This window comes from Artemia franciscana, chromosome 21 (assembly GCF_032884065.1).
Source record: "Artemia franciscana chromosome 21, ASM3288406v1, whole genome shotgun sequence".
Taxonomy (NCBI): Eukaryota; Metazoa; Arthropoda; class Branchiopoda; order Anostraca; family Artemiidae; genus Artemia; species Artemia franciscana.
Window position 1 is genome coordinate 10,311,153 of NC_088883.1, and position 23,019 is coordinate 10,334,171.

General features: G+C 33.5%; 1 protein-coding gene across 4 annotated transcripts in view; it reads right to left on the reverse strand.

Annotated features, from left to right (window-relative positions):
• The window catches only part of LOC136040625 (protein Wnt-7a-like), an 82,405-nt gene that overhangs the window by 50,718 nt on the left and 8,668 nt on the right, over positions 1–23,019 (reverse strand). Inside the window, exon 1 of one of the 4 annotated variants that reach the window (XM_065724900.1) lies at positions 14,842–14,965. The exons of 2 other annotated variants lie outside the window; for them this stretch is intronic. The gene's annotated coding sequence lies outside the window, so the exon portion shown is untranslated. Of the gene's footprint in view, positions 1–13,983; positions 14,037–14,841; positions 14,966–23,019 lie in introns of those variants that run through there. One more of the 4 variants, XM_065724899.1, reaches the window with a different exon arrangement.

Consider the following 23,019-nt stretch of genomic DNA (forward strand, 5'->3'; position numbering starts at 1 on the left):
ATCATTTTCTTCAATGAAAATGCAAAAAAATAAACACAAGAATTGCCTTTTTTAAATTTAAAAGGGGTTGATACCCTTAAAGAATTTTTATTTTTGGCTGTGTCCTTTTATTTGTCATAGCGTCAACAAAAAAAAAGAAATAAAGCACCATAATAACCAAGACAACTGAAAAGACTAATGACACTAATGACACTAAATGACAACTAATGACATGTAGATTAACAGTTTAATGTGTATTCATATTCATTTCTGAGAGTCTCGGCAATTTTGCATTGATTAATGTTATCAAATAGTAAACGTTTAAGTTAATTTGTTTTCAGTAAAGCACACACGAGCAACTGATTCATGCAAGAGATTAGATAAATAAAACCAGTTTTTCAACTAAAAGTAAGGAGCAAAATTAAAACGTAAAAAGGAGTAGAAATTACTCCGTATATCAGCGGGGTTGGCCCTTCCTCAATACCTCGCGCCTTACGCTAGAGTATTTTATAACTTTAAAAAAAGCTTCTTGGACTAATTAAATGGCCCTTGGGTTTCAAGAGTAGTCCTTAAAGAATAGAGACAAAAAGTCAAACTTTAGCGTAAAGAGCGAGGTATTGAGGAGGGGGCTTCCCCCTTATATAAAGAGCAATTTCTGCTCGTTTGAACTTTTAATATTGTCATTTACTTTCAGCAGGATTTTTTTTTTAATTTAATTTCTGAACGTTTTTATGATGATACCGAAAAATCCAGCTTTATCTCGTGGAAAATTTCCTCCTCGCACAGAAAATTCCTCAAAGTAAAGTTGCTTCTACGCACCCCCCCCCCCCCCCACTCCCCATCCAAAAAAATTCTTGCAGACCCAATAAGAAATACAACACGTAAAATAGCAGATAAATTTCGTAACTTTCAGCCCTTTCCCCTGGAAATTTTTTTAATCAAACTTTCACTTAAAACTTTGAAACTAAGACTTTAGTTTCAGAAAATTTTTCAAATCATGTCGGATATCCTCCTCTATTGAAAATATTCCCTGGAAATCCCCCACATCCAGTGGAAAGTTGCCCCCGATGAAAAATCTCTCATGGAGAATTTATCTCGCAGAAAATAAAATCACCTTCCCCATGGTAACTCCAGATAATCCCAACCCGCTGAAAGTATTCCTAGGAACATTTCTACATTTGAAATTTAGTGGGCAAAGACAAAGCAAGACAAATTAAAAACAATTTCATAAAGGAATTCTTGCAAATTCCCCCAGTGTAAAATTTCCCATGTAAAGCTCAACCTCGTAAACTTTTTTCTCGAAAAAAAAAGTCTGCTCTCTCTACACGTTCTAATAACAAATACATTCATAGGTAATGCAATAGCATTGCCTAAGTAATGAGCGAAGTGGGCACAATGTAATATTTATTTCTTTGCTTTTTTTCTGACCAAGGCATTTCGTTTAAGAGAGGTTATCGTAGAAACTTCACAAGGAGTTCAGTCGACTGGAAATCGAAAGTTCTAGTTTCCTTTTCAAGTTTTTAAGAGTCAAAAGTGATTGTAGGGCAACTAGCCCCCCTCCCTTCGGTCCCAGCATTTTTCCAAACACACCCTGTCAAAATTTTGAGATAATCTTTTTGCTCAGCACAGTTGGAAGGTCCATTGATTATGTCTTTTGGGATGTCAATAACACCCCCTAGTACCCCCCCCCCCAGCAAAGGGCTTAAGTTGTCCAAATTGCCCATTTTCATCATGTAAGGTTTTTATAGAAGGAGTGGTTGTATAAATTCGGAGGGACTCAATCAATTGAAATCGGAAGTTGTAGTAGCCTTTTTAAGAGCCAAAATGATCGGAGGGTTACTAACCCCCATTCCAAACCTTCCTTTCCCCAAATATATCCTATCGAAATTTCTGTACACTTTTAATAACAAATACTATTTTAAGCAGCACATTAACACTGCCTAAGTAAAGAGCGAAGGGGGCGAAAAGTATTATTTATTTCTCTGTTGTTTTTCTTCTGACCAAGGCATTTCGCCTAAAAGAAATTTTCTTTATATTGAAAATTCCAATCTTTGTAAGATATAGAAGTTATTGGACGGAAGACCCCCCAACCACCCAACGCCCTTCATTTCTCCAAACACATCCTATCAAAATTTTTATATATTCATTTTGTGCAGCGTATTTGACAGGTCCAGCAATTATGTCTTTAAGGCTGTCAACCCCCACAACCCTCAGCGTAAGGGCCATAAGTTAAGCTAGTTCCCCATTGTTAACATGTAAGGTTTCTATGGAAGGAGTGGTACTATAAACTTCGGGAGGAGGCTCAATCGATTGTAAATGCATGTGATCAAAATTTTGAAATAGCTATTTGATTTCCAATAGCCCAAATATCCTTTTACAATGTCTCCAGGGTTGACAAAAAACCCCTTACCCTTGGATATTGAAAGTTCTGATTCTCTTTTTAAGATTCGGAAGTGATTAGAGGACAACTATCCCCCTCACTCATAGCTTCTTTTCCCCAAATGCACAAGATCGAAATTTTGAGGCAGCCATTTTGTTCAAAATCATCCAAAGATCATGCAACAGTACCTCTGGGGTTGACAAAGACACCCGTCCCGAACCTCGAGTGAAGAGTTGTAAATTATGGTCTGGGGGCATATAAGGTTCTTATGGAAAGAGCGGCCGTATAAACTTTGGATGAGGCTCATTTGATTGGAAATTAAAATTTCTAGTTGCTTTTTCAAGGGAAGGATCTACATTAGTTCATCCATTGATAGTGAGAAGGTTATTCTCAATGATATTCCGAGAGATGTTCTTGGTTTTAAACAGAATATAATAAATGGTAGACTTTGTGGCAACACTTCGCTGACTATCCACCTGGCTTCTCCTCGAGCAGTTGTATATTTCTCAACGCTTCATTCGTTGAAACATCGAGAGTTGGTAGTATCAACATTACTCTCCTACGTGTTCTTGTCAACGAAAAACCAGTCAAGATCACATTCATCATTATAATATAAAGCATCTTCATCATATTCCTGTAAACACTTCTTATTTGGAACTCTCCCAGTTAACACTAAGATCTGAATTAGGTCATCCTTTAGCAATAACAAAAGGTTTGGCCGTGATGACAAGTCATTTTTGACCTGTTCAATAGCATAAAATCCATTAGAAAAATGGCATTCATTTGTCCTGATATTGAATGCTCTGTTGCTATTCTTTGTCCAGTACAATTGGGTTAGGGAATGGACCTTTACAAAAGCCATTCTTCAATGCCAGGCTATGGTCTTGGCACTTGGTTTGCTAAGCTGTTTCACTCTGCACTACCCATGGCTAAAAAATATATTGTACTGGCAGCCACGGATTTTGTATCCTCTACAATACACGATTGAGGCTCTGGCAAGGATTTAAACAAAAACCGCTAGGAAAATCTCAAGCCTGCTGCACGATCCCTTGGTGAGCGATTGAAATCTCGACAAATGTTTCTTTATCTTTTTTTATGTATTTATGTTTCTGACTCTGTTTGCATATTTTTCTCTCTCTCTCTCTCTCTCTCTCTCTCTCTCTCTCTCTCTCTCTCTCTCTCTCTCTCTCTCTCTCTCTCTCTCTCTCTCTCTCTTTCTCACTCTCTAAGCCTATATGTCTGAGTGACTGCGGTGTTTGCTTGTCTCTCTCTATCTCTCTGTACCTGTCTTTGCGTGTTTGTGCGTCTGACTGTGTCTTTAACTTGACTAAAGGCCCTGTTAGCCTATCTCAGATTCTAATATCTATGAGCCTGCTAATAGTATAAATGCCTCTGAAAATTCCTTTTCTTGCATCTCCGACTTTTTAATAAACATTCTAAACGTTCGATCTGCTAGCGTACCCTAAAAATAGTGGAAGCATAACAAAGTCAAGCATAAAATATTTACATTGAAATAACGACATGTAGAATATCATCATAAAAATAAAAATGAATGCTTTGAATTCATTCCATAAAATACTTCATTATGGCTTTTCTTTACATAGCACTTATTCAAAAATTCCTTATTCAAAACCAGCTCAAAAGAGTCCGAAAAAGTCTGAGCCCACAAATTCTAAGTCCAAAAAAATGGGGTAAAATGTTGGGGGAGGGGCATTGGGCCCCTTGGAGGTTGGACATGGATGACCAAGGGTTTTCATATCATCGCTTAAAATATATACGACATTGTTATTTTCGACTTTATGCATATCCCCAATGTTATTTAATATTTTCAAAAAGGACAAAAATGTATTCATATAATTATCAGGACTTAAATATTAAATGTTGTAATAACTGGTCACTCCTTTCATTCATTGAAGATCGAATATTCGCTAATCATGCCCTGACAGGAATTTGTAGGTCCTTCACCCAAAAGCGTCGGATACCTGTATGGGTGGAATAGTTGTCTGTATGTAGGTCAATTACCCAAATTGTATATAGTCTGTAGCTTTAGTGACCAAATAAGGGTGTTAGCTCAGTATCTATGCTATTAACATTACTTTTACCCCAATGAAGCTCTCTCTTATAAAATCATTCCCCTTACGAATTCTGTATTCATCTCGCATCTATCAATTAAAAATTGATTGATTCCTCTATCAATTAAAAAATTGGGGTTTTCTGTAGACTCTACAAGGCCCAAGGGATATTGTCACTATTAGCTTCCTTCGTTTTAAGCTATTTTATTAAAATATCAAATTAAGAATATAAGGGACATTACAACAAAGTCCCTAATAAAACAGTGCTAGCTTTCATATTGAGGTTTTTACCTTGTTTAATGCGTCTCTTAGTTACCACCAGATATCTTTTGTAAGCCAAATTTACAAATTTTGTAAGCCAAATTTTCTCTCTTTATCTTTGTATTGACAAGCAAGGCTGTAATGATAATAACGAAAACCCACATTTGCACTTGGCAAATTAAGTGAAGTATGAGCCTGCTATATATTTAAATACTTCGCCAAAAATCGTTCTTATATCTCAAAATCTGTTTGTTTGTTTTTTACTAGGAAACTATGAATAGGCTCTTAATGGCTGGCCGCCCCTATGCTTCAGCCTACAGTAGCCTACTTAGTAATACGTGATGGATTAATTGGCACTTTTTCACTGTATTTCATTCCCTACTAGCTAGCCCTTTTGTGCATTTCTGCTATCTCAAAATAAAGGAATTTCAAGGGAAATCCCTCCGGAAAATTCAATCCTGCAAAAACTCCTCGTTCACGGAAAGCTCCCTTGGATAATTCTCCCCCAGAAAACCGCCCCATGCAAACCCCCCCCCCCCCCGTGAAAAAATCTCCAACACAAGAATTTTTCACCCATGGTAAAAACCACCCTCACGAAAACTTGCCCCACGGGCCTTATGGAGTTTTTTCGGCAGTCAGGTCACGCGCCCCTCCTTTCACCTTCAAACCCATAGTTGGTTATATACATTTGAAAAGATGTTGCAAGTTAATATACCAAAAAAAATTCTAGGTTTTCTAATGCCGTCTTCGGGGAGGCTACGGGGCTTGACCCCTTCCCAGGGAATTTTTAACCAACTCGCAAAAACGTAACAAAAACGTATATAATTAAGTTTCTGATGCGTTTTTCTTTAGTTTTCTTTTTATTTTAACCCCCCCCCCCCCAAAAAAAGAGTCCGAGATGTGCCCTTGGGCTTTTCACATATTTTAGAAACTACATATTTCTATTCCCATTTAAACAAAAGTGGAAGTGCACCTGCCCATAGCTTTGGAAATACAGACATAAATCTTGTCAGCAGGATTTGAGCGTTCACAAATTTGAAAGGTATTTCTGTGTCTTTACCGACAATGCTGTAATTTACACCCTTTTGTGGCGGGTCGACTTGGCTAATGGACGGTTAAAATCATTGTTGGTGGGCAGAGTATCCAAACTTTCAGAATTCCTTTTAAAATATTTGATTCAACGTTCTCAACATTATAATGGTTCTACAATAGAGTTTTGAATGGTACTCCAAAACGGACACGTTTCATGCAATCAATGTTAAAAAAGGGTACCGGAGGGACTTTTTAGGACATGGAGGGTTTTATACTTAAACAAAAAAGTGTTTGGACATAACTAATGCTCCCCTAATTTTGTCAAGGGAGTGTCTTTCAACGCTTCTTAGGAGAATGGCCTGTTAGTAATTTGTTAGGATAGTAAATTTCCATGTGCACAGGGAGTTCCTGTGTAGGAAAAATATGTAACATGCTAAGATTATGTATGGATCACAAAATTTGCCTGACGAAGACAATTTAAAGAGAGGGCTACTCAGGAAATTTCCGAAAATATAGAGGTTCTCTCTAATCAATAAAATGATGTTTAGGTAAAATAGGGGCTTTCCCCTTTTGACAAGTCTTCATCTTCCTGAGTCTTATTACGATTCTTTTTAGGATGCCCTTGTTTATAATTTCCACATATAGTAAATTTCTATAAGTATTGGGAATTCCGGTGTTTACAAACATTTACAGGTTCTAGTTACAAACCTGCCAAAACCTGCATATATGAAAGATTTGTGTTTGTGGGGGGGGGCTAATTTTTTTTTTACTTGATGCTTTGAATAAACAGTGCCCAGAAATTTGAGAATACTTAGAATTGGGTGGGAGGCTAATACCTCCTGTCTACGGTCCAGGACTAGATACTGGACAAAATTTTAACATTCTCTTAGAGGTTTTCCCAATTCCGATCTAGCTTAACAAATCTTAGGTCATTGTATACACTAGGAGTGGCCAAAACTGCGCTGTGCCGTATAAGCTTACGCGTTTCTCTCACTCGTCACAGGTAGATACGAAATTAAAATTTATAGTGTCTCTTTCGCATATAAAGGACGATTTAGAGGCCATGTGCTTTTCTTTCTAGGCAACTGAAAGCGCATTGGGGAATTAGACACATGCTTAAGAATTTACCTAGAGGGAGGGGCAATGTTTGAGCCTTGAATTCGTCAAAATAGAAAAGATAGATAATTCACGTGCTAATTGTCGATAATTACAGGGCAAACCGAAAAAGTCATCAGATCTTTTAGGAAGAACAGAGGAAAAGACACCCAGACCCCTTATTCATTTGTTTTCTCAACAAATTGACATCAATTTGTTGAAAAACTCAACAAATAGAATTTTTTTCTCATTCGTCAAAATAGAAAAGATAGATAATTCACGTGCTAATTGTCGATAATTACAGGGCAAACCGAAAAAGTCATCAGATCTTTTAGGAAGAACAGAGGAAAAGACACCCAGACCCCGTATTCATTTGTTACTTTATTTTTTATTGTATTTGCCAGTAAAAAGGGCACATATGGAGAATTTTTTTTCTCAGGAGAGGAGACGACAATCATAAAAATAAAGGTACTTACATGTTATAGCAACCACATCAAAGAAGTGAAGTTAGGCTAATCCTAATGAAATATACCAAAATATGATGAAAATATAATACCTTAGTAACAAAATTTTGGAAACGACAACAAAGAATTATGGAAAGCTGCCCACCTAAAACGCAATAATAAATACCTGACCTAACCAGCTCTATATATTAAACATTTAATTAAAATATAACTGCATAGTAGTTTACCTCACTGAAACTTATGCGGATATGTGGTGAGTCAAATAGCATCTTACCGTAAGACTCGCAATATCTTCAAATCCTACTAGAATACTCATCTAAAATAATTACATATTTTAAAACATTCCTCAAGGCTATGAATCTAGAACAAGGATATCATTATCCAAAAATTTGAATATTGGTCATCAGGCCCAAATAAAAAGTTTGGTCTGCAAACAAGTTCAAATTACATCTATTTTCTTATTTTGATGAAGGCGGCTCTTACCCCTTCCATTTTCAAATAAGGCCTTATTGGTCGCTTACAAGAGGCCAATGATCAAAAACTGTACTACTTCCAAGCAAATATGTCATGGAGCAAATTAGCATCAAACAATTCGTGGTAAAAAAAAATTGTAAGTAAGGAGCAACTTGGACTAATAATAACCGAAACTCTAAAAAAGGGAGTGTTTGAAAACAATTGATTCGCCAAAGAATTGGCTTTTTATGCTGATTTCAATATATAAGTTCCATTAAGGTTAAAGTCGCCGATCAAAAGCTACGGGTCTTAGAAGATTTGTATGATTGTCGACAAAGAGAGAAATACCCTAAAAATGCAGGCGACCTTGACGAAAAAAAAAACATCATCAAAATTAGAATATCAGAGAACCATTTTGTTGAGCTTTAAAGATCCTATCCGCAAAAAAATAATCATAGCTTAGAATTATTAAGAACCTGTAAGATGAGCCAGACGCTGTAATGCTGTGTAGTGGTGTACTCGCTTCTAAAGAATCTAGTAGTCTATAAAGAAATAAAAGGTTAATATTGAAGTTTATTTTAAAGCTTAATTTAACCAAGCTGATTCAAATAATATTTGATCAGATTATTTAAAGTTATGTATAATTACGCATCAGGTATTACCAAGGGGGGGGGGGGGATGAGTCACTGTTTAGATCGGGAGAGCTCAGCATGATGCCCCAGAAGTGTATTTGTATGTCCTGCTTTTCTTAGCTTTACACAAGCTTTCAGATAAATATCGAACAGGGTCTGAGGGATTTGGGAGCTACAGGGATGTTGATTTTGTGGAGAAACAGGAAAACGCGTGCGCCTCCTCCACTTCGAGATTTTGGAAAATATATTTGTTTTTTGGGGATGAGGGTGTATTTGAAAAATACCTTTTTTGGTGTATTCATTGAAAAACACAAGACAATAAACAAATCTCCCATTCCCTATATTTCATAGACATTTTTACCCTATCCACACCTAAAAACAGAAAATAAATAAATAAATAGTGCACTGAAGGCTAATTAAAATTCGATTCTTATGATGTAACTATTGTTATAAAAATTCTGTTTTTTAGAGTTTCGTCTTCTAACAGAAAGATTCGTAATTTATCCCTATAGATAAATACACCAAGAATTTTTCTATGTAAAGTAGAACGAATAGGCCTATCATCTTATTGAGCTCTGACGTACAATAAGAGGAAGGGACACCCTCCCTCATATACAAAAATATTTTTGTTTGTCTTGAGTTTTAATGTTACCTTCTTACATTCAGTTTAAAAAGTTCGTTTTTTATTTATTAAATCGATATGATAAAAGGAAAAAATGACGAAAAATCGGACCAGCAAAGCTTTTACGTGAGAAAAATCTAAGGAAAAATATTTTCAGTGAACAAAAAAATTCAATATATCTTAATTAAGAAAAAATTCAATCTATACTTTTTAATAGCCCTTTCAGTAATGCACAAACAATAATTAGGGTCTAGGTATAAAAACCACGCCATGGCAGGGGGTAAGTTTCGACAGGTTTGGTAATGAAACCAAGAAATTAGACTTTACGGGTATTCTCATTTCCTCATTAAATAATTGATGGCCAAAAACCTGTCGTCAATGGCAGACCTACCACTGTTTTAAAAGCAGTTTCGGCAAATTCTAAGCTACCACTTGCAAGATATAGAGTAAAATTTCAGATAGGATTTTTTTGCAGCCCCAAAGAAAGTGGGTGAATTGCTCATTTCTATTTTCTATTTACTTTATCACTTAATAATTTTCTATTTACTCTACATGCTCGTATGACTTCTTCTGCTTCGATGTTTGCTAATAAAAAAAATAATAATAATAAATAAAAAACAATCAAAATCATGAAATATACTAAAAGCATAACGCTTTTAAAATATGCTATATTCATCCATCTACAGGTCTACATTACAGAGATATAGATATCTTAATAAAAAGAGCGCTGATATAATAACTTCTTAATTATGAAACAACCATTTTAAGAAATTTTATTTAGTAGAACCTTGAACATGGGCTTTGAATTAAATAAAACAAAAAAAAAAAAGTTTTTTTAACTGAAAGTAAGGAGCGATATTAAAACTTAAAACGAACAGAAATTATTCCGAATATGAAAGGGGCTGTTCCCTCCTCAATGCCCCGCTCTTTACGCTAAAGTTTGACTCTTTCTCTCAATCCTACTTTTTAAAACAGTAAAATACTTTAACGTAAAGAGCGAGGCGTTGATGAGGGAACAGCCCCTTTCATATACGGAGTAATTTCTGTTCGTTTTAAGCTTTAATATCGCTCCTTACTTTCAGTTAAAAAAACTTGTTTTTTTTATTTAATTTCTGAACGTTTTTAAATTAAGGCATGCTTTGATTTTGGCTCTTCGCATATGAATAATTAAACGAATTTTACATACTAATTTATTTTTATGGCTAAATGGCTTTCTCATAGTTTTGACCGGACGATTTTGAAAAAAAGGTGTGGGGCAGTAGGCCTAGTTACCTCCATTTTTTTTGGTTATTTAAGATGGCAACTAGAACTTTTAATTTTTTACGAACGTTTTTATTAGTAAAAATATTCGTAACTTACGAATTAACTTGCGTAACAAACTTCTATATTCGTATATATTTATTACATATATGAGGGGGTTCACCCCCTTGTCAATTTCTCGCTCTTTACACTAAAGCTTAAATTTTATCCCAATTCCTTAAGAATGACCCCTGAATCACAAAGGCCATAGAATAAATAGTTGAAATTAATAAAGTTAAATTAGCGTAAAGAGTGAGGTATTAGGAGGTGAACTCCTCATATGCATAATAGTTTCTGTTCGATTTAAGTTTTAACGGTGCTCCTTACTTTCAGTTGAAAAAACTTTTTCATATTTATTGTTTCATTGTTCTTTAAAAAATGATAAAAAATCCTGCACCACCTTCATGGAAATTTTCTTCCCCCATGACAAATTCCTCCATGGAAAGATCACCACGCATAACCACGCCTAGGTGCCCTCCAATTTTTTGGTCACCTAAAAAGGGCACTAGAACTCTTAATTTCAGTTAGAATGAGCCCTCACACGACATTCTAAGACCAATGAGTCGATACGATCATCCCTGGGGAAAAAATAGATAAATAAACACGCATCCGTGATCCGTCTTGTGGCAAAAAATGCAAAATTCCACATTTTTGTAGATAGGAGCTTGAAGCTTCTACTATAGGGTTCTATGATACGCTGAATCTAATGGTGTGATTTTTGTTAAGATTCTATGACTTTTAAGGGGTGTTTCCCCCTATTTTCTAAAATAAGGCAAATTTTCTCAGGCTCGTAACTTTTGATGGGTAAGTCTAAACTTAACGAAACTTATATATTTAAAATCAGCATTAAAATTTGATTCTTTTGATGTAACTATTGTTATAAAAATTCTGTTTTTTAGAGTTTCGGTTACTATTGAGCCGGGTCGCTCATTATAACAGTTCGTTACCACGAACTGTTTGATGAACTCCTTTTCAAAATGAGGCTATGACTTCGTGCCTACTTTTAAGGCCTCACAAAATTAATTTTGGAGGCTGTTTCGCTTACTGCACATCGGTGCGGTAAGTCGGTGTATGGTGTTTCGAATAAAATTCGGGATGAGGACACTTGCAAGAAGGGATTCAGAATACTCTTCAACCGGATTTCAGGCTCAGATTGGTCCTCACCTTGTTATTAGTCATTCTCATGGACAAATACCTGCTCAACCTTTGGTTGACCTTGGTTTCTTGGGCTCTCAAAATTTTAACTATGGTGCTAAAACTCCAGAAATCGATTGTGTATAATATGTAAATGATTGAATAATATCTTAGGCAGGAGATCTTAAGCATCTCCTAGCTCTGAAGAACTGGTAGGCGACCCTTGCAAAAGCGTGACTTACCTTGAAATTGGGTATGCATATGGATCTATAGTTTCTGTCTTTCCCCTTAAAGTTTCCTAATATTGTGGCAATGTTCAAAGCCATTTAACAGCTAGGCTTTTAAAGATGAAAGCCTAATCTGACCTATGCAAAGGAATGAAACAGGATATGCCTCTCAATTCTTGTCATAAGGTCACCTATCAAAAAGATCATTGGGCCTCAGTCGAGCTTGACTGGCAGCCAAATTGAATATCCTAGTGCAGAAAAAAGTTAAAATAACCACATGAGACCCGGCTTAGAGTTCCATTGGACTTTAAAAAACCATAGTAAATACAAAAATATTTATGGAGTGATTTATTTTTGAATTTTGTTTTTGATTTTAAACTTTTTATAACATACTCACAAAAATATGTGCAATTATGTTTTATTTAGATTATGGTCAACAGTATTCAAACGTCTACAACTTTTCTGTTCTAGATATGTAATTACATGTTTGATCATAAATATCAAAATACTTTTAAAATATTCCGTTTTTAAAGCTTGTATTTTAATGTGAAAATTTTTATGACAAACAATAAAGTCAAGATCAGATACAAAATTTATGTTTTGGGAGAGGTACGCTAGAAAAAAGATGTCCCCTTATTTCGTGTTGTTCACCCCCCCCCCCTATAATTAGTATAAGTTTTACTCTTCGGGGGAACCCCAGTCTAAAACTTGGGTGTCAAAATATATTGCATAAATATAGCTGGAAGGACATGGCTATAGTAACATCGCTGTTTTATTACTCAGCTCAAAATTAAATACAATAAAATAAATTTTAATTATTACTAATTAAAATTAAATTAAAATTTTGAGCTGCTAGCGAGCTCAAAATTAAAGTAAGTGGAGGCTCGCTCTAGAAAATTCGTCGAAAAAGTGCATAAATTATAAAAAAAAATCACACTTGGAATGAAACTAAGGTCTAAGAATTGTGCATAAAATCACGGCCGTTGCTACAACTTTGACAAAAAAATGAGATAATATAACAAAATAACCAAGGAAACTAGGGTGATATACAGTCAGTGGAAAAAAAATTAATCGAAAAGACAAAAGTAGATATTTTGGCAAGGGTCTCCGCCAACCCGTCCTCAGTGCTAAAAAGAAAACACAAACAAATACACCCACAACTTTAAAGTAAACACTAACACAAAGAAAAAAAACACGTTTCTTCTATTTTGTTGATGTCTACTTCAAAGAGTTTTTTTTCGTTTTTTTTTTATTTTTCTTTCTTTTTTTAGCAATGAGGACGGCTTGGATTTGGTCTTTGCCGAAATATTTGCGTTTGTCTTTCACTTTGCTTTTTCCAGCGGCTTAATATCACCCTTGTTTGCTTGGTTGTTTTTAATTACATTTTCTTGTTTTTTCGTAAACCGTCATGTAAAGCCAGCGTGGTCTTAAAACGTAGTTACAACAGGTATCTGTTTGACGTTGTTTTGAATGAGATGTTGTTGTTTTTTTTTTTACACAATTAAAGTGATTCTGACTTAACTGCGATTTTATATGGTAAAACTTTTATATATGTTTTCAGCTAAAATTTCTCCCGAAACTTCTTCATTTCCTTTATCATTTTTCTTTATTGTATATTTTTTTTTATTCCTTTACCATTTTCCTTTCGTCACAGAGTTATGAATCTATTCAATTGGTCAAAATGACCACTTTCATTTGGTCAAAATAAAGCTTTGGAATTTCCATCATTGGCTGAAGCAGGAGAACTAGAGCAGGAGTGGGGCTAAGGGCCCTCTACCCTGATATTTCATATTTTTGCATACTTTGCTAAACTTCAAATATTTCCTACTTAAAAGATGGCTCAGAAACGCTATCCTTTAAAAGGATTCATTCCTATTTAGATAAGTAGTAGGTCAGATGAAAATTATATCAATAATAAAATTCAACATTAAACGGAGGACTGAGCCCCCCCCCCTGGTCTTCTCGGAGTAACACCATTGGTTAGATTGAGTTCATATTGCTTCAGTCAAGGACCATTTACAATAAATGTTTACTAATACCGGAAATTAACTAGCGCATACTTTCGCCAATCAGAATTTTTCATAATTTTTTTTCAGCCAAATCTGAAAGGCTTAAATTTTACTTAGTAGTATTAGTAAACGTCATTGGGATTCGGCCTAAATATAAGCAGTCCGATAATCATCATCTTCATTGCGCTCTGTCGACAATGTATTACTGTAAGACAGCCAAAATTTTTCCACGTTTTCCGCTTTGTTTCATCTGCCAAGATAAACATTTTGATGTGGTCTTAAATTACAATAAAATCGAAAGACTAAAAAATCACTAAGATTTACCCTCCTTTTCACAAAAGAAAGTCGAAAAAGATAACAAATGAGCTATATGGTATTCATTTAAGAACTAACAAAAAATCTTGTCAAATGTAGTAAAAAAAATAAATAAAATCTTAAGTGTCCTTTCAAAGTCTAAACGCCCAATAGTAATGAAATCAATTAAATTTTAAACCTAACGTAACACAAGTGTTCCATTATCTCATGTGATGTCAGTATTTTGGTAAAATCAGTAAAAAGCTTCAAATTTTATGAGCCGTTAAAAATCAAACACTATACCTGGAATGTAGATTTTCTTAAGTAAACTGTTTTGGGGATTGTTATCTTGAAACTAGCAATACTATCAAGTAATAAGAATTTGCTTTGCAAAAACAAGGAAAAACTTAGTTATTATTTAATTTCAATCTCGTAGCCTTCATCGCAGTAAGTTAAATTTTTCGAAGGAATATCTCTTACTTTCCATAGTTTAATTATTATTTCTGCAACTTATCGAAATTAAACATTTTACTGCTAATTTAACCCTCAAATTTTTTAATTTATTGCTGACAATATTCCTAAATAGTTTGGATTAAAATTAGTTTCCTTTAGGTATCATTTTCTTTAAAAAACTTTTCGAAAAAAATCAAAAATAAAAGGGAAGTAATAAAAAGGGAATATAAATTGGGAACATAAAAGGGAAGTAATAAACGAAATTAAAGCCGAAACGGTCAAAACTTCAATCACAGATAAATCCAAACTTAAAACAAATAGTAATTACCACATGTGAGAATGAGGCTACCTCCCCTAAGCCCTTTAAAGGCCAGAGTGCCATTGCAAATTTATTGAAGGCAAATATTATTTTAACTACTACTAATAGTAACTCACCGCAGTACCAAGCCGCCTGAGGCCAAAACAGCTACGCATGCTCCTTCTCCAACCAAATCTATTCAATGCCTCCCTCTTTACTCCCTCCCAGAAAGTTCGCATTTCCTTTAAATCTTTATTTATGACATCCTCCCATCCAGACGTTTTTCGTAATAGTATCCAGAACAGCAACAACAAAAACCAAAGGCATTGGCCAATGAAGGTCCATTAGCCTTCCATTGGTAATTTTCTAAGTGCTTTAATCCTCCCCTGCTAGCTGCGTGCCCTTTTAAGGATTTAGGTACCATACTTTTAGGGAGATTCTTGCTCCAAACAGAGATTCAGGGACTATACTCTTAAACAGAGATATAGTAATAAAATTACGGTAATGTTGTTTGTAGGAAACTACACTGTTCAACTATTTAAAGGTTAGTGTAGGTGCTATTTTACAATAAAGGATATAATTTGTCATAAATAAGCGATTAAAATATATATTTATGCATCCACTCAATAGGATTGCCCTTAAACAAGACCGTATTCGGGATATTTGTTTGGGGGGAAGAGATTCTTTTTCAGGGTGGTTTACAATTTTTTTTTATGAACCTATCAAAAATTTGTTTATTTACATTTTCCATATGTTTAACGAATCTGTTATAACCTCACTTTGTCCCCCTCCCGAGATGATATAGTTTCGTTTTTATTAAAGGATAATTGAGTGAAAGTGTTTTTGTCCTTCTTTATTTTTTATTTTTTTTAAATAAATATGTTGAGAATCATGGATTGCACCCGTCCAACATTAGGCTGTTTGAGCCTTCCCCGGGTGGTTGTGTATGTATAGTTTCTGTAATTAGTAACTTAATAAAGCAAGTCTTAGTCTTAGTCTTTTTTATTTAAACCTTTCTTTAAGATTTCTAATAATTACTTTCGGGGGCGACCTGTTGTTCGTTTGGCCCTAAACAGAGCCATTCCTAGCCATGTTGGTGCCTGGGGGAAAATATATATCATATATATATATATATATATATATATATATATATATATATATATATCTTCTATATATATAAAAATAAGTTGTCTGTCTGTGGATGTGTGGATGGATGTGTGGATGGATGTGTCAGGTGACGTCACCTGAAAAAACTGGATTAGGTGACGTCAAAACTGAAAAAACTAAAAAAAGGCAAAAACTACAAAAAAAACTAAAAACTAATAAAAAAAATAAAAAAGCTAAAAAACTAAAAAAACTATAAAGGTAAAAACCAATAAAAAACTAAAAAAAAAACTGAAAAAACTAAAAAAAGGCAAAAACTACAAAAAAAAAACTAAAAACTAATAAAAAAAGTAAAAAAGCTAAAAAACTAAAAAAACTAAAAAAACTAAAAAAAGGTAAAAAACTAAAAAAAATAAAAACTAAAAAAAAACTAAAAAAAAGGAAAAAACTGAAAAATAAGCTAAAATAAAGGTAAAAACCAATAAAAAACTAAAAAAAAAAGGAAAAAACTAATAAATGACGACACTCAAAGAGAAAGCGACCAGGACAAAAAACTAAAAAAAAAGGCAAAAACTACAAAAAAACTAAAAACTAATAAAAAAAATAAAAAAGCTAAAAAACTAAAAAAACTAAAAAAAGGTAAAAAACTAAAAAAACTAAAAACTAAAAAAAAACTAAAAAAGGTAAAAACTAAAAGAACTAAAAAAGAAAAAAATAAATGACGACACTCAAAGAGAAAGCGACCAGGACAAAAGGAATGTTCGATTAGCAATCAACAAAGCACCGGGACACAGGGAGTATAAATGACGACCAGGACACAAGTAAAAAAAAAAATTAACAAAACTAAAAAGAAGGTAAAAACTACAAAAAAACTAAAAAGAAAAAAAAACTAAAAACTAATAAAAAAACTAAAAAATCTAAAAATCTAAATAAACTAAAAAAGAAAAAAAAAGGAAAAAAAAAAAGGAGAAAAACAAAACTAAAAAACGAATGTATATACAGACCGGTACACCGGGATACAAATGACGACCGGGACACAGGGAATATAAATAACGACCGGGACACAGGGACACAACTACAACGGGGACACCGGGGGAAACAGGGGGATATAAATGACGACCGGGACAAAAAAACTAAAAAGAAATAAAAACTAAAAACTAATAAAAAAAACTAAAAAATCTAAAAATCTAAATAAGCTAAAAAAGAAAAAAAAAGGAAAAAAATAAAGGAGAAAAACAAAACTAAAAAACGAATGTATATACAGACCGGGACACCGGGATACAAATGATGACCGGGACCCGGGACACAGGGAATATAAATGACGACCGGGACACAGGGACACAACTACAACGGGGACACCGGGGGAAACAGGGGGATAACCTGACAATCTATTTATATGCAAAGACAATGGGACAGCAAAGAATGTTGTATATTCGCAAGTTTTACGTAGTTAAAACCATATATATATATATATATATCTATATTCACAGGTGGGACATAGGGACACAACTACAATGGCGCATAACTATTATGGCGCGTAACGACTTACGCGCGCGGGGGGGCTTGGGGGGGGGGCGCGAAGCGCCCCCACCAACTAGGTGTTGGGGTGGCGCGAAGCGCCACCCCAACAGCTAGTATATATATATATATATATATATATATATATATATATATATATGATAATTTACTGAGGTCAATAAAGTAAATATCACCTCACCTAAGAGCTATGACCTCTGTCCACCTAACATTTCAGATAAATCTAATGAACCGGAACCGAAAAGATCAAAGAGATTTGCTTCCGCTGTTGCATTGGAAAAAAAAATAAGAGCAATAAACTATATGTAATTAATTTATTAGGTATAAATTTTGTTTTTGTTTTTATTGATGTCTTTTAGTTTTACTTCTGATGATGAACACTATATATGTGTTCAAAATACCCCGTTAAAAATTTTATATCTGTTCACTGTCGATTTAAAGGTTTCATCCCTATTTTGAACTGTTATACTTCCGTCATGGAAAGGCAGTGTGGTCTTCGAAGTTATTTGCATATTCACAAACATTTTAGTGTAAAGAGTGAGGTACTGATGAGGGGGCAACTCATATGCGTAATAACAACCAAAAGAAAAACCTGCGAAAAATTCGGTTTATACAGTTCGTGGTAACAAACTGTAAGTAAGGAGCGACCCGGCTTAATAGTACCAAAAACTCTAAAAAACAGTTTTAAAAAATGATGCCAATAGATATATTAAAGACTTCTCTTTTTATGCTGATTTCAAAAATATAAATTGCATTAAGTTTAGTTTCACCCATCAAAGGTTTCGAGCCTGAGAAAATTTTTCTGATTTTTGAAAAAAAAGGGAGAAACGACCCCTAAAAGTTGAGTGATCTTAATGAAAATCACACCATCAGGTTCATTATATCAGAGAACCTTACTGAATAGGTTTCAAGCTCATATTTTTGCCAGAAGAAAGATCAGGGATGTGTGTTATTTGTTTGTTTTTTTCCAGGGGCGATCGTATCAACGCAGTGGTCCTAAAATATGATAAGAGGGCTCATTTGAACGGAAATTAAAAGTTTTGGTGCCCTCTTTAAGTGACCAGAGGATTGGAGGCAATTAGGCCACCTCCCCTGCCGCTTTTTTCCCAAAATCGTATGATCAAAATTTTTAGATAGCCATTTTGTTCATCATAGTTGAAAGGTCCAATAACTATGCCTTTTGGTATAGCTTTATGCTTTTTGGTATTTCGGGTAGGGGTGGGGACAAATTTTCTGCTGGAGGTTTTTCCACGGAGGAATTTTCCATAGGGAGAAAATTTTCCACGGAGTGAACTTGTCAGGGAAAATTATACACTGTAGGAATTTGGCAGAATTCTTATACACAATTCTTTTTATGTGTCTTGCTTTGTCTTTTCCGTCTCAATCTTACGCGTGGAGTGGTTAAAAGTAAATGTTCGGGGTAAATTTTCACCGAGATTGAACTGTCTAGTAGATTTTCCCATGTTGAGGGGGTATCTCCGTGGAGGTGGGGTCAAATTTCCTTGCATTATTTAAAAAACGATCAGAAATAAAATAAAATAAAAAAATTTCCACTGAAATTAAGGAGTGACATTAAAACTTCAAACGAACAGAAATTATTCCGTATATGAAAGGGGCCATCCCCTCCTCAGCGCCTCGCTCTTCACGCTAAAGTTCGACTTTTTCTCCTGGCACCGAGGGTGGAGAGAAACTGCCCTCCTGTACTGCCCTACTGTATATGTGCATGTATACATCTCAAAATCTTCAGATATGTATATATTATTTGCTTTAGTGTCATTGTCTTCATTAGTGTTTATAATTGTAAACTAAGCATGTTGTTTTTTCTTCTGATCTTTTTTCTTTTTGTTTGCTTTATGTTTTAGTTTTGTGCAACGGGTTTTGATTGTTATTTTCGAAGCTTATTTCTTTTCATGTAATAAACTTGACATTATCTAAAAACTGAAAAACGGGTTTCCACCTTGGTTTTCAAACAGTTCGTGGTAACGAACTGTAAGTAAGGAGCGACCCGGCTCAATAATAACCGATAGTCTAAAAAATAGAAGTTTGAAACCAATAGATACATCAAAAGAATTGGATTTTTAGCAACTAGGCCCCCTTCCACGCTCATTTTCTCCTAAAGTCACCCAATAAAAATTTTGAGATAGGCATTTTGTTCAGCATGGTCCCCAACAGTCCTCGGGGGAAGGGCTGCAAGTTATGAACTTCGCCCATTGTTCACCTATAGTGTTTATTAATGGGAAGTATACAGACGTTTTCAGGAGGGATTTTTCTGGTGGGGTAGGGTCGGAGGTTACGTCGGAGGGTCTTTCCATGGGGTAATTTATCGTGAGGAAGGGAATTTTCTATGAAAGGGTGCCGGATTTCCTGTCATTATTTATAAAACGATCAGGAATTCAATAAAAGCAATTTTTTTCAACTGAAAGTAAGGAGCAACATTAAAACTTGAAACGAACAGAATTATTACGTTTATTAGGGGGTTCGCCCCCTAGTCAATGCCTCGCTCTTACGCTAAAGTTTTTTCAGTACTTTCAAAAGAAGAAGAAGAAGAAGAAGTTTATTATTATTCAATACAATACAATACAAAGTACAATTCAAAATGGAATTCAATACACTTATTCCCCCTCGAAAGGCTCCATGGCCGGGGACACAAGGGGGATATGGCCTGGGATACAAGGGGGAAAAGAGCTATTCATTCTAATTAAACGACCTTTGTGATTCAGGGGCCATATTTAAAAAGTTGGAACAAAATTCAAACTTTAACTTAAAGAACGAGGTATTGACTAGGGGGCGAACTCCCTCATATACGTAGTAATTTCAGTTCATTTTAAGTTTTATATTTGCACATATTATTAAGTGTTTGAAGAGGATTTCCTCCTCCTTAAAACCTTGTTCTTTCCGCTGAAGTTTTTTAGTACTTTTGAAAAAGTATCCCATTGTTCTAACTAATCGGCCCTTGCTTTTCAAGAGTCGTTCTTAAAGAATTGGGACAAAATTCAAACTTTGGCGTAAGGAACGAGGTGCTGAAGAGGGGGCAATCCCCTTTATACACGTAATAATTTCTGTTCGTTTTAAGTTTTAATATTGTTCCTTACTTTCAGTTGGAAAAACTTGCTTTTTTAAATTTAATTGTCTTATTAAAACAGCTATTTTTAAAAGGATGACATTTTAATTTTTTTCAGGATATATATATATATATATATCTATATATATAAAAATAAGTTGTCTGTCTGTCTGTGGATGTGTGGATCAGGTGAAGTCACCTGAAAAAACTGGATCAGGTGACGTCAAAACTGAAAAAACTAAAAAAAGGCAAAAACTACAAAAAAAACTAAAAACTAATAAAAAAAATAAAAAAGCTAAAAAACTAAAAAAACTAAAAAAAGGCAAAAACTACAAAAAAAACTAAAAACTAATAAAAAAGCTAAAAAACTAAAAAAAAACTAAAAAAAAGGCAAAAACTACAAAAAAAACTAAAAACTAATAAAAAAAAATAAAAAAGCTAAAAAACTAAAAAAACTAAAAAAAAACTAAAAAAAGGTAAAAAACTAAAAAAACTAAAAACTAAAAAAAACTAAAAAAAAGGAAAAAACTGAAAAATAAGCTAAAATAAAGGTAAAAACCAATAAAAAACTAAAAAAAAAACTGAAAAAACTAAAAAAAGGCAAAAACTACAAAAAAAAACTAAAAACTAATAAAAAAAAGTAAAAAAGCTAAAAAACTAAAAAAACTAAAAAAACTAAAAAAAGGTAAAAAACTAAAAAAAAATAAAAAATAAAAAAAAACTAAAAAAAAGGAAAAAACTGAAAAATAAGCTAAAATAAAGATAAAAACCAATAAAAAACTAAAAAGAAAAAAAGGAAAAAACTAAAAAAAATTTTCATCTAAAAAACTAAAAAAAACTAAAAAAGGTAAAAACTAAAAGAACTAAAAAAGAAAAAAATAAATGACGAAACTCAAAGAGAAAGCGACCAGGACAAAAGGAATGTTCGATTAGCAATCAACAAAGCACCGGGACACAGGGAGTATAAATGACGACCAGGACATAAGTAAAAAAAAAAAAACTATCTATATATATAAAAATAAGTTGTCTGTGGATCTGTGGATCGTGGATCAGGTGACGTCACCTGAAAAAACTGGATCAGGTGACGTCAAAACTGAAAAAACTAAAAAAAGGCAAAAACTACAAAAAAAACTAAAAACTAATAAAAAAAATAAAAAAGCTAAAAAACTAAAAAAACTAAAAAAAGGCAAAAACTACAAAAAAAACTAAAAACTAATAAAAAAGCTAAAAAACTAAAAAAACTAAAAAAAAGGCAAAAACTACAAAAAAAAACTAAAAACTAATAAAAAAAATAAAAAAGCTAAAAAACTAAAAAAACTAAAAAAACTAAAAAAAGGTAAAAAACTAAAAAAACTAAAAACTAAAAAAACTAAAAAAAAGGAAAAAACTGAAAAATAAGCTAAAATAAAGGTAAAAACCAATAAAAAACTAAAAAAAAACTGAAAAAACTAAAAAAAGGCAAAAACTACAAAAAAACTAAAAACTAATAAAAAAAGTAAAAAAGCTAAAAAACTAAAAAAACTAAAAAAACTAAAAAAACTAAAAACAGGTAAAAAACTAAAAAAAATAAAAAAACTAAAAAAACTAAAAACAGGTAAAAAACTAAAAAAAATAAAAAATAAAAAATAAATAAAAAAAAAGGAAAAAACTGAAAAATAAGCTAACATAAAGGTAAAAACCAATAAAAAACTAAAAAGAAAAAAAGGAAAAAACTAAAAAAAATTTTCATCTAAAAAAGTAAAAAAGGTAAAAACTAAAAGAACTAAAAAAGAAAAAAATAAATGACGACACTCAAAGAGAAAGCGACCAGGACAAAAGGAATGTTCGATTAGCAATCAACAAAGCACCGGGACACAGGGAGTATAAATGACGACCAGGACATAAGTAAAAAAAAAAAATTAACAAAACTAAAAAGAAGGTAAAAACTACAAAAAAACTAAAAAGAAAAAAAAACTAAAAACTAATAAAAAAACTAAAAAATCTAAAAATCTAAATAAACTAAAAAAGAAAAAAAAAGGAAAAAAATAAAGGAGAAAAACAAAACTAAAAAACGAATGTATATACAGACCGGTACACCGGGATACAAATGACGACCGGGACACAGGGAATATAAATGACGACCGGGACACAGGGACACAACTACAACGGGGACACCGGGGGAAACAGGGGGATATAAATGACGACCGGGACAAAAAAACTAAAAAGAAAAAAAAACTAAAAACTAATAAAAAAACTAAAAAATCTAAAAATCTAAATAAGCTAAAAAAGAAAAAAAAAGGAAAAAAATAAAGGAGAAAAACAAAACTAAAAAACGAATGTATATACAGACCGGGACACCGGGATACAAATGACGACCGGGACACAGGGAATATAAATGACGACCGGGACACAGGGACACAACTACAACGGGGACACCGGGGGAAACAGGGGGATGTAAATGACGACCGGGACACCGGGACAGGGAATGGTCGATTAGCAATCACCATCAACAAAGCTCAAGGGCAATCATTAGAATCATGAGGTATAGATCTGAATACAGATTGTTTTCCCATGGACCATTATATGTTGCATGTTCAAGAGTCGGTAAACCTGACAATCTATTTATATGCAAAGA